This window comes from Aristolochia californica, unplaced genomic scaffold, assembly GCF_029961685.1.
Source record: "Aristolochia californica isolate CCGP_79_NKW_82.1479 unplaced genomic scaffold, dmAriCali1.0.hap1 SCAF_12, whole genome shotgun sequence".
Lineage (NCBI taxonomy): Eukaryota > Viridiplantae > Streptophyta > Magnoliopsida > Piperales > Aristolochiaceae > Aristolochia > Aristolochia californica.
The window spans coordinates 9,746,537-9,758,166 of NW_027181793.1; positions in this window are offsets into that span (position 1 = coordinate 9,746,537).

Below are 11,630 nucleotides of genomic sequence, written 5' to 3' on the forward strand. Positions count from 1 at the left end.
GAGAGAGATAATTCCAAAGAGTTTTTTTAATTTTTAGGGATTTTAAGATCTTTTTAGTTTTTATATCTCAGGTTTTGCAATCGTCGGGAAAAGGGGGAGGCGGGGTATTTTTAACTGAGTGTTGACTCCCAATCCGTATGTCATTTCTTTCAAAAATATAGCCCTTTATTCATGGTAAATCACACTACAATCATCTATGATTGTTAGGTCAGCTTTTTACAAACGGGCAAAATAATGGCTTGTTTGACTCAGGTAAATATCCCACCGTACGTTCACTAGAGAATTTAATGATAGTTTTTTATTCACTTTAAAAGCTTTCGATCTATAGGTCATTTGCATCTTTAAGATGTTTCAAGCATGCATATCCATTTTTAAAACACGTGTAGAAGAATTCTCTTTCTTGTAAAATTTCAAGCTATTAGGGTTGAACTAGTGGAATTTCCCAAACTTGGATAACAAAAATTTTGTGTTCATTTGTGGTGTGTGAATAAATTTTCATTACTTACATTTGTTATTGTTTTTATTTTTTTCCATACATAAACTCTAAAATTTTTATTTTTTTGTGATCTATTTACATTTTTTTGTTTACGGCATGAAGGGAGAACGAAAACTCAAAGTTTTGATTTAAGAAAAAAGTGTACATCTAAAATGGAGATGCACAATGTACAAATGTAGATAGATATAATTCCAAAGAGTGTCTGTGATTTTTAAGGATTGTAAGCTCTTTTCAGTTTTTAGTTCTCAGGTTTTGCAATCGTCGGAATAAGGGGGAGGCGGGGGATTTTTAATTGAGTGTTGACTCCCAATCCGTAAGTCATTTCGTATAATAATATAGCCCGTTACGAATGAAAAATCACTTTACAATCATCTATGATTTTTAGGTCAGCTTTTTTCAAACGGGCAAAATAATGGCTTGTTTGACTCTGGTAAATATTCCACCGCACGTTCACTTAAGAATTTAATGAGCGTTTGTTATTCTCATTAAAAGCTTTGGATCCATAGTTCATTTGCATCTTTAACAAGTTTCAAGCATGCATATCCATTTTTAAAACACGTGTAGAAGAAATCTCTTTCTTTTAAAATTCCAAGCTATTAGGGTTGAACTAGTGGAATTTCCCAATCTTGGATAACAAAAATTTTGTGTTCATTTGTGGGTTGTGAATAAATTTTCTTTACTTACATTTTTTGTTTTTTAAAATTTTTTTCCATACATAAACTCTAAAATTTTTGTTTTGTTGCTATCATTTACCCTTTTTTTTTTTTTTACGGTTTGAAGGTGTTGCGAAAACTCAAAAATTTGATTTAAGAAAAAGTGTACATCTAAAATGGAGATGCACAATGCAAAAATTCAGAAAGAGATACTTCCAAAGAGTCTCTGTAATTTTTAGGGATTGTAAACTCTTTTTAGTTTTTATATTTCAGGTTTTGCATTCATTGGGAAAAGGGGGAGGCGGGGGATTTTTAACTGAGTGTTGACTCCCCCTCCTCCAAATGAATACGATGCATGCATATGGAGGGGCTAATCCATTTTAAGGCATCAAGAGTCCAGCCCAATGCCTCTCTGTGTGCTTGTAAAACTTCAGTCAATTGTTCCTCCTGCTCAGTACTCAAATCAAAGGAAATAATGACTAGTAATGAGTTCATGGGCCCCAAGAACGCATACTTCAACGTGGGAGGAAGTGGCTTAAGATCTAGCTTGGAAGTTTCAAGAGGTTTGTCCAAGTCAAGAGGAAGATCCTATGGATGATCAGTTGTGATAACCTCATAAGCTTCCTCCAACACAGGTACAGAATTGAGTAAAGAATTAACCTCTCGAAAATATGTTTCCTCATCAAAATAGTCCATGTCTAAAGATGTTATGCAAGACTCAAAAGATTCAAGAGTGGTTTCATCATCAAGCATAACAGTTTCTATCTTAAATGCAAGACTCAGATCATCAGACTCAAGTGGGTGGTGCCCGGCATTAAATACATTCAATGAGACATAAAAATTTCCAAAAGACAACTCCAACTCACCACTTTTACAATGAATGATAGCATTTGATGTGGCTAAGAAGGGACGCCTAGGATGACAAGAATTTGGTTGGTCACATTGACTACTGGTTCTGTATCAAGAACAATAAAGTCAACCGGGAACAGAAATTTGTCCACTTTTATCAAAACATCTACAACTATTCCTCGTGGTATCTTGACAGAACGGTCAGCTAGTTGAAGTGTGATGGGAGTAGGCTTCAATTCCCCCAAACCTAATTGCTGGTACACAAAGAAAGGAAGCAAATTCACACTTGCCCCTAAGTCAAGAAGAGCTCTCTGGATGGTATGTTCACCAATGACACATGAAATTGTGGGACATCCAGGATCTTTAACTTTAGGAGGAGTGGTGTGCTTCAGAATTGAGCTTACATTCTCAGTAAGAAAGACCTTTTTGTTAACATGTTGTTTCTCTTCTGTGTACAAAGGTCTTTCAAAAATCGGGCATAGGCAGGACTTGCCTAATAGCATCAAGAAGTGGAATGTTAATGTGAACCTTACTAAACAGTTCCAACGTTTCATGCATGCTATCTCTTTTCCTCGGTGGGCCCGATAACCTCTGTGGATAAGGAGCTAGTGGGACTTGGTTAGGGATCTGCTTGGCTGTTGGTGGAGAACTTGGAGGTTCTTCACTCAATGATGTGTCCCCATTGTCATCCTTTGACTCCTTAGACTTAGTGGTCCCTGCCCCATTGTTCTACTCACGACCACTCCTAAGGGAGGTTATGGCTCTGGCTTGCTCATGGTGGGGTTTGGAACTCAACCCACTCTCATGTGTGCTTTTGGGGTTAGGAATGGTTTGACTCGGGAGTCTATTTTGTGCTTGTTCACTCATGTGGCTGGCCAACTGACTCACTTGTATTTCAAGTTTAGCAATGGAGGACTGTGTAGCACCTCAGGAAGGATTCCTTCATTTAAATGATTCCTTCCCTGATGAACAACTTCTACAAGTATCCCAGTTGCCTTGGTTTGCTGACATAGTCAACTATCTTGTAACTCATGAGATTCCTGATTATTGGAGTAAACAAGATTGGTTGAAATTCTTTTCCCAAGTCAAACATTTTTTTTTGGATGACCCTTATTTGTTCAAGGTGTGTTCTAACCAAGTCATTAGGCGTTGTGTACATGAGCAAGACTTTGCCAACATTCTTGAATTTTGTCATTCCCACGCATGTGGTGGACATTTTGGTGCTAGAAAGACCGTGGCTAAAGTCTTGCAATGTGGTTTCTATTGGCCTTCATTATTTAGAGATGCCCATGAGTTTTGTTAGGTGTGTGATAAATGCCAACGAACTGGGTGTTTGTCTAGGAAGAACATGATGCCTCTTAACCCCATTCTTATTGTTGAATTGTTTGATGTGTGGGGTATTGACTTCATGGGTCCTTTTCCTGTCTCGTTCAGCTATCAATACATCCTTGTTGCTGTTGAATATGTCTCTAAATGGATTGAAGCTATTGCATGTAATACAAACAATCACAAAGTGGTGGTAAAGTTTTTAAAAGAAAATATCTTTAATCGGTTTGGTACCTCGAGAGCGATCATCAGTGATGGGGGATCTCATTTTTGTAACAGAGCATTTGAGACCTTATTGAAGAAATATTCCATCACTAATCGGGTGTCCACTTCGTACCACCCGCAAACTTGTGGTCAAGTGGAAATCTTTAATAGGGAGATCAAGCGGATTTTGGAGAAGTCGGTTCGCTTTGATAGGAAAGATTGGTCCACTCGATTGGACGATGCTTTATGGGCCTATCGAACCGCTGATAAGACTCCTATTGGGATGTCTCCATTTCGCCTAGTGTTCGGCAAAGCATGTCATCTACCTGTTGAGCTTGAGCATAGAGCTTATTGGGCCATTAAGGCTTTGAATTTTGATTTAACTCAAGCGGGTGAGGAGAGAAAGTTGCAATTGAATGAGTTGGAGGAGATACGTCATGATGCTTATGAGAATGCCAAACTGTATAAGGAGCGAACAAAGCTTTTACATGATAAATCTATTTTTCGCAAGTCTTTTACTGTTGGGCAGAATGTTTTACTTTATAACTCACGATTGCATTTGTTTCCAGGGAAGCTAAGATCCAGGTGGTCCGGTCCATTTGAAGTTACACAAGTATTTCCTCATGGCGCTATTGAGATCCGCAATCACGGAGACGGGAAGTGATGGTGATTTTCTTGGAGGAACCTGTCATTTCATCTTGAATGCGTCAGAGTCTTGCTTACGACTATAAACTTAGCACATTGTGGGCAATCCCCACGTGTCTATCCCTTTGTACATTACAGTTTTATTTTTATTTTATTTTTTTGGTTTATTCATTCTTATTTGCCGGCTGAGAGAATAAATGGTTCCGATAGTCGATGACCAGACTTTTGGTCCCTAGTTTGAGAGGTCTGTACTCAAACAACCATTCTGGGATTGACCAGTTCGATCTTGAAGTATTGAATGAAAACCTTATGGTGAGTAACCTAAGGACTTGTGTTCAACGCGTGATTCCTGCTGCCTTCAGTAGCCAGTCACACAGAGATTTCTTCAAAGTGTGATGTGGGATAGCAGTTTCATCTACGGATGATTACCTACGGATACGGCTGATACGAGTAAACCTTCTTCGTGGGAGACTATGTATCATTCTTGGGGATCTTTATTGACTTTTCGGTATTATTGTTGATGACCAAACACATATGGTCCCACCTTTGGATTTAGGAGCCCTGAGGGAGCTTAACCCTCACCCTGCTAGAATATAACTAGCTAAGTTGTTATTCCTTTTTGTAGTCGTTCTGGTGTTTTAACTTTTCCCTATTGAGGACAATGTCAGATTTAGGTTTGGGGGGGGGGACGACTCTTTTATGTCTTAGCAATAATTTTCTTTTGATTTTTGTTCGTGGTTTTCAAATTACTCCTCTTAGTATGTGGTTAACATTAGTAGAGTTAAAATAAGTTGCTCAAATGTGTTTCAAAATTTTTCGTAAAACTGTGTAGAATATGCCTATTAGAAATCTGATATCATTTGTTGTAATCCATGAGAATTCAGTGGGATAACTTACTATTGCATTAGACTTGGAACTTAGTTGCAAAAGAGAACATGTAAATCTATTGTTGATCTATGTTAGTCTGAATATTCCTATATGCCTGTTTGAACTCATTCCTTTTTATACCTCGGTGAAATTCTTTGTTGTAATGTATGAATGCAAATGGAAATGCTCTTGCTTGCAAAAGACAGATAACTTCAGAGACAGCCTGGGCAAACCCAGGGACATGCACCGGAACAGTCGATTACTTAAAAATAAGTGCATGTGCAGTGAAGATGAAAAAAAAATGGTGGTAATACCAAAAGTATTCAGTGAAACAAAAATTACGCTGGTAATAGAAAAAGTGCGTTGGTAATAGCGTAAAATGGTTTTAAATATGGAAGCAATGAGTTTCCTTAACTTTGATGATGAATTGTAATTTGAAAGAAGTTGCAAGTCAAGATTGAAATTGGTATATTTCTTTTGTGAGATTGTCAGACAACAGGCTTACTCTACTATTTTCTCTTAATTGTGATGTGACCAGGATTTTATTGTTATTTGTTGCCTCTTTGTTTTGTTGAAGTAATTGCTTATGGGTGACATTGGTTCAGGTGGAGTAACAATGAGTGTATTTGGATTGATAATATCCTATATTTTACACAGGTTTTCAAATTGCGCAGGATCTCATATGATTTTCAGATATTTTACGATACTAAGTGTTAGTCATATGCTAATGAGGAGTAAATTTTCTTCAGTTTTTTTTTTATATTATTGATTTAGATGAATTTTGTGGGTAAATTCCATGCAAACACTCACGAGACATAACTCGTCCACTACTGCAGAGTTGGGGTTTAACGGCTTGTTGCATGCAATAAATGCAATCGTGCTCCCTACGAAAGTGGCATTTTGTTTTCCTAGGCTTAATTTTGGTTCGATTGTTGTTTTGCTAGGGACTAGCAAAGATTTAGGTTTGGGGGTGTGATAGATGCCATATTCTGACATGAGAACTAGGTTAATTATAATAGAATAACCTTTATAATTGTGTTATAGGTGGTTATTTATCGGTTTTCAAATGAAATGAGCATTTATTGAATTTGGTATTAATCACTGTCGATATTGCATATTTTTCTCTCCTGAATTATATTTCATTGTTTTTAAGGTTTATTTCTACCTGAAATGCTTTTTATAGATTCAATTATGGAATTTCAGGAGAATTTTGGTGGAGAAGGAGATATTTACCAAAATGCCCTTAATGAAATGGAGGTGATTTTTAGGGCAAATCGTTTTAAAACAAATAATTTGGTATTAAAGGAAGGAGGAGCGTCGAGCGAGAGGGAGGGCGTCAAGAGAAAATAGAGCATCGACCAAAACAGAGGAGGACCGTCGACCGAAACAGGGGAAGACCCGAGAGGAGTTTCCCACCGTCAGTCTCCACGCCACCGTCGTTCGCCACACCACCGTCGTCCAGCAACCGAGAACAAACCCGAAGAGAGCTCGAGAGAGTCTCCGTCGAGGTGAGTTTGACAGTGCTAATTTCCGCTCGCCAGACCGAGAAGTGATCCGAGAGGACTTCTCCGGTGCCAGTTCCACTTTCCGATCATCCTCCGACGTCGGTTATGTATTTTCGACCATTCCCTGAGCTATTCCGACTCCGACCGAGACTCGAGAGAGCCGGTTAGAGAACTTCATCTCTGTTTCATTCTTCGTCGGACGTCACCTCCATCCGTCGGCTTCTATCCGTCGTCGCCGGAGTCGTCTCTACCTCCGGCCACTCACTCTTGCTACCCGAAGCCATCAATTTCGGGAAATTGCAGCACCCGTGAGAACGAGTTGCTGCCCGAGCGAGAGGAAGAAGAAGGGGAGAAATTAGTCATTTTTGAATTTCATTTTTATATAGTTTGATCTTAGGTTTTGAATGTTTATTGAATCTGATTTGATAATTAATGTTTATTGAATATTTGTTTTCCGGATATTTGATTAAATTGACTAGTTAGGGTAGGAATATAATTTAGGTTGGATTTTGGTATTTTAATCCGATTTCTCTTTCGCTCTATGCGCTCGAGAGGGTCTAGACGCAATGATTGACAAATCGGATCCGAGGTTACGTGGCGTTCGAGAGGCACGAATCACCTTAAAATCCAAAATTGACGGTTCCTGTTGTGCAAGTTGTTAACCAGATGATTGCTTGATAATTTAGGATATAATTAGTGTTTAGTTCATATTAATTCATCATATTTGGTTAGGCTAGTTGACTGAAGAATACACAAAATTCAGTCCTCCCAGTTGATATGACCCTCGCTTCCCGCTAAATTACATGAACGATTCGTACGCTTGCGAGGTATTAAAGCAGATGTAACTAAGTTTTACATCACCTATCCATAAGTCATTTTTTACAAAAATAGCCCATTACACAAGATAAATCACTTTACAATTCATCTATCATTGTTAGGTCAGCTTTTTGCAAACGGACAAAATAATGGCTTGTTTGACACGGGTAAATATCCCACCGCACGTTCACTAGAGAATTTAATGAATGTAAGTTATTCACTTTAAAAGCTTTGGATCCATAGGTCATTTGCATCTTTAGCATGTTTCAAGCTTGCATATCCATTTTTAAAAGACGTGTAGAAGAAATCTCTTTCTTGTAAAATTCCAAGCTAATAGGGTTGAACTAGTCGAATTTCCAAAACTTGGATAACAAAAGTTTTGTGTTCATTTTTGGTGTGTGAATAAATTTTCTTTACTTACATTTGTTATTGTTTTAAATTTTTTCCATACATAAACTCTAAAATTTTCATTTTGTTGTGATCTATTTGCCTATTTTTTGTCTACGGGATGAAGGGAGAAAGAAAACTAAAAGTTTTGATTTAAGAAAAAAGTGTACATTTAAAATGGAGACGCACAATGCACAAATATAGAGAGAGATAATTCCAAAGAGTGTCTGTAATTTTTAGGGAAATTAAACTCTTTTTAGTTTTTATATCTCAGGTTTTGCAATCGTCGGGAAAAGGGGAAGGCGGGGGTGTTTCTAACTGAGTGTTGACTCCCAATCCGTAAGTCATTTCTTACAAAAATATAGCCCGTTACGGATGATAAATCACTTTAAAATCATCTATGATTGTTAGGTAAGCTTTTTGTAAATGAGCAAAATAATAGCTTGTATGACTCTGGTAAATATCCCACCGCACGTTCATTGAGAATTTAATGAGCGTTTGTTATTCTCTTTAAAAGCTTTGGATCCATAGGTCATTTGCATCTTTAACATGTTTCAAGCATGCATATCCATTTTTAAAACACGTGTTGAAGAAATCTCTTTCTTGTAAAATTTCACACAATTAGGGTTGAACTAGTGGAATTTCCCAAACTTGGAAAACAAAACTTTTGTGTTCATTTGTGGTGTGTGAATAAATTTTCTATACTTTCATTTGTTATTTTTTTAATTTTTTTTCACACATAAACTCTAAAATTTTCATTTTGTTGTGATCTATTTGCCTTTTTTTGTTTACGGGATGAAGAGAGAGCGAAAACTGAAATGGAGATGCACAATGCACAAATGTAGAGAGAGATAATTCCAAAGAGTGTTTGTAATTTTTAGGGATTGTAAGATCTTTTTAGTTTTTATATCTCAGGTTTTGCAATCGTCGGGAAAAGGGGGAGGCGGGGTATTTTTAACTGACTGTTGACTCCCAATCCGTATGTCATTTTTTAAAAAAATATAGCCCATTACTCATGATAAATCACATTACAATTATCTATGATTGTTAGGTCAGCTTTTTGCAAACGGGAAAAATAATGCCTTGTTTGACTCCGGTAAATATGCCACCGCACGTTCACTAGAGAATTTAATGACAGTTTGTTATTGACTTTAAAAGCTTTGGATCCATAGGTCATTTGCATCTTTAACATGTTTCAAGCATGCATATCCTTTTTTTAAAAATGTGTAGAAGAATTCTCTTTCTTGTAAAATTTCGAGCTATTAGGGTTGAACTAGTGGAATTTCCCAAACTTGGAAAACAAAAATTTTGTGTTCATTTGTGATGTGTGAATAAATTTTATACACTTACATTTGTTATAGTTTTAATTTTTTTCACACAAACTCTAAAATTTTCATTACGTTGTGATCTATTGGCCTTTTTTTGTTTACGGGATGAAGGGAGAGCGAAAACTCAAAGTTTCATTTTAATAAAAAAATGTACATCTAAAATAGAGATGCACAACGCTCAAATGTAGAGAGAGATAATTCCAAAGAGTGTATGTAATTTTTAGGGATTGTAAGATCTTTTTAGTTTTTATATCTCAGGTTTTACAATCGTTGGGAAAAGGGAGAGGTGGGGTATTTTTAACTGACTGTTGACTCCCAATCCGTATGTCATTTCTTACAAAAATATACCTTGTTACTCAAGATAAATCACATTACAATCATCTATGATTGTTAGGTCAGCTTTTTGCAAATGGGCAAAATAATGGCTTGTTTGACTCGGGTAAATATCCCATCGCACGTGCACTTAAGAATTTAATGAGAGTTTGTTATTCATTTTAAAAGCTTTGGATCCATAGGTCATTTGCATCTTTAACATATTTCAAGCATGCATATCTCTTTTTTAAACACGTGTAGAAGAATTCTCTTTCTTGTAAAATTTCAAGCTATTAGGGTTGAACTAGTGGAATTTCCCAATCTTGGATAACAAAAATTTTGTGTTCATTTGTGGTGTGTGAATAAATTTTCATTACTACATTTGTTATTGTTTTAATTTTTTTCCATACATAAACTCTAAAATTTTCATTTTGTTGTGATCTATTTACCTTTTTTTGTTTACGGCATGAAGGGAGAACGAAAACTCAAAGTTTAGATTTAAGAAAAAAGTGTACATCTAAAATGGAGATGCACAATGCACAAATTTAGAGAGATATAATTCCAAAGAGTGTCTGTGATTTTTAAGGATTGTGTGTTCTTTTCAGTTTTTAGTTCTCAGATTTTGCAATCGTCGGGAAAAGGGGGAGGTGGGGGATTTTTAATTCAGTGTTGACTCCCAATCCGCAAGTCATTTCTTACAATAATATAGCCCGTTATGAATAAAAAATCACTTTGCAATCATCTATGATTGTTAGGTCAGCTTTTTCCAAACGGGCAAAATAATGGCTTGTTTGACTCGGGTAAATATCCCGCCGCACGTTCACTTAAGAATGTAATGAGCTTTTGTTATTCTCATTAAAAGCTTTGGATCCATAGGTCATTTGCCTGTTTAACATGTTTCAAGCATGCATATCCATTTTTAAAACACGCGTAGAAGAAATCTATTTCTTGTAAAATCCCAAGCTATTAGGGTTGAACTAGTGGAATTTCCCAATCTTGGATAACAAAACTTTTGCGTTCATTTGTGGTTTGTGAATAAATTTTCTTTACTTACATTTTTTATATTTTAAAATTTTTTCCATTCATAAACTCTAAAATTTTCATTTTGTTGTTATCAGTTTGCCTTTTTTTTTTTTTACGCTATGAAGGTGGAGTGAAAGCTCAAAATTTTGGTTTAATAAAAAAATTTACAACTAAAATGGAGATGCACAACGTATAAACTTAGAAAGAGATAATTCTAAAGAGTGTCAGTAATTTTTAGGGATTGTAAGCAAGTTTTAGTTTTTATGTATCAGGTTTTGCAATCGTCGGGAAAAGGAGGTGGCGGGGGATTTTTAACTGAGTGTTGACCCCCTATCCATAAGTCATTTCTTATAAAAATATAGCCTGTTACGGATGATAAATCACTTTTCAATCATCTATGATTGTTAGGTAAGCTTTTTGTAAACGGGCAAAATAATGGCTTGTTTGACTATGGTAAATATCCCACCGCACATTCATTGAGAATTTAATGAGCGTTTGTTATTCTCTTTAAAAGCTTTGGATCCATAGGTCATTTGCATCTTTAACATGTTTCAAGCATGCATATCCATTTTAAAAACACGTGTAGAAAAATCTCTTTCTTGTAAAATTCCATGCAATTAGGGTTGAACTAGTGGAATTTCCCAAACTTGGAAAACCAAACTTTTGAGTTCATTTGTGGTGTGTGGATAAATTTTTTATGCATACATTTGTAATTGTATTAATTTTTTTTCACACATAAACTCTAAAATTTTAATTTTGTTGTGATCTGTTTGGCTTTTTTTGTTTACGGGATGAAGGGAGAGCGAAAACTCAAAGTTTTGATTTACAAAAAAAGTATACATCTAAATTGGAGATGCACAATGCACAAATGTAGAGAGAGATAATTCCAAAGAGTGTTTGTAATTTTTAGGGACTGTAAGATCTTTTTAGTTTTTATATCTCAGGTTTTGCAATCGTCGGGAAAAGGGGGAGGCGGGGTGTTTTTAACTGAGTTTTGACTCCCAATCCGTCTGTCATTTCTTACAAAAATATAGCCCGTTACTCATGATAAATCACTTAACAATCATCTATGATTGTTAGATCAGCTTTTTGCAAACGGGTAAAATAATGGCTTGTTTGACTCTGGTAAATATCCCGCCGCACGTTCACTTAAGAATTTAGTGAGCGTTTGTTATTCTCATTAAAAGCTTAGGATCCATAGGTCATTTTCCTCTTTACC